The sequence below is a fragment of the Buceros rhinoceros genome, unplaced genomic scaffold, assembly GCF_000710305.1.
Source record: "Buceros rhinoceros silvestris isolate BGI_N320 unplaced genomic scaffold, ASM71030v1 scaffold6994, whole genome shotgun sequence".
NCBI lineage: Eukaryota > Metazoa > Chordata > Aves > Bucerotiformes > Bucerotidae > Buceros > Buceros rhinoceros.
This window is the reverse complement of record NW_010409936.1, coordinates 22,197-23,435: the sequence shown is the minus strand read 5'-3', so window position 1 is coordinate 23,435 and position 1,239 is coordinate 22,197.

Genomic DNA, 1,239 nt, shown 5'->3' with positions numbered 1-1,239 from the left:
CTTTCCCCACTCACATTCAGTGTTCAATAGGCAACAGCAAATCTCTTGGCTTTTTTGCCCTAGCCAACTAAGACTTCTGGGGTTGTTCAAACTGACATACTGTCTTCTTGAGACATTAACAACAGTATAACTTAGAAGCTCTCAGAGCTTCTGGTACAGCACAATTTCGGTTTACATTTCTGTTTTCTTGCTATTTTTTAAAGTTTATTTTAAAATAGCAAGCCTACTGCTGGACAAAGCACTGACTGGAAACATATCTGCTAGAGGGAAAAACGAAAAGCTAGGTTTTAGTGATGTCAAGGAGAGAAAAAGCACTCTTGCTTTAGTAGGTGACCTACTGCCCTAAGAGAGTGGGAAATTATGGGAAAAAGTAGGGAACAAGAGCATTTAAATCAAATTTCACTTCTGATCCAGGGTGAAGGGCGTGGGGGTGTGTGGGGGTGAAGCAAGTCAGAGAAGCACATAATTTTAAGCAGTGTTTCCTCTGAGACAAATATCCGTTCATATCAAACCTCAGTAAGATTGGTGCACCAAGCCTATCACATAATTCTTAATTAAGAGAATAACTTAGGTTGGAAGGGACCTCTGGAGGTCACCTAGTCCAACCTACCCCACAAAGGAGGGCTGACCAAATTAGGCTGCACAAGGATTATTTCACTTGCTTTATAAGGAGAAATGGTAGCTTTAACAGTTGCAAAACAAGAGATGCAAAAATTGCTTGTAATGTTTCTTAGCTCTTTATGGTTGTTTGGGTACGCCATTTGATATTTGCAGCTATCACAACCTCTTCCAAGAAAGCAAGTACAAGATTTCTCTCCTCTTGGTGGATCAGGGACCACAACACTTGAGTTAACAACAGCTCTCAAGCTTTTTGTCTGCGGTTAGCATAGCTGATTGTTCCCTATGATCACAGTGGTGAAGCCATCATCTTAAAGCCTATGTGTTTTCTATCCTAAAACAATACATCAAATGAGAAAAGGGGTTTTCTTCTTGATTTTTTGAAGTGAAGACACACTTATACTGCTAAAAAAATCCGGCACTTTGAAAAAATGACTTAAGCAGAACTGGGGTCTTCAGATAACCTAGAAAACACAGCTGGGAATGGGTTATTTAACAGCTTTCTAAACAACTCCATCACTTCTTAGCAACCATACCATCTCCTCTTAGAGCATGCACAACAGAAAAAATTGCATCCCCATACAATTGCAATTCTTATTAAAACAATACAGTAGGTTCAGC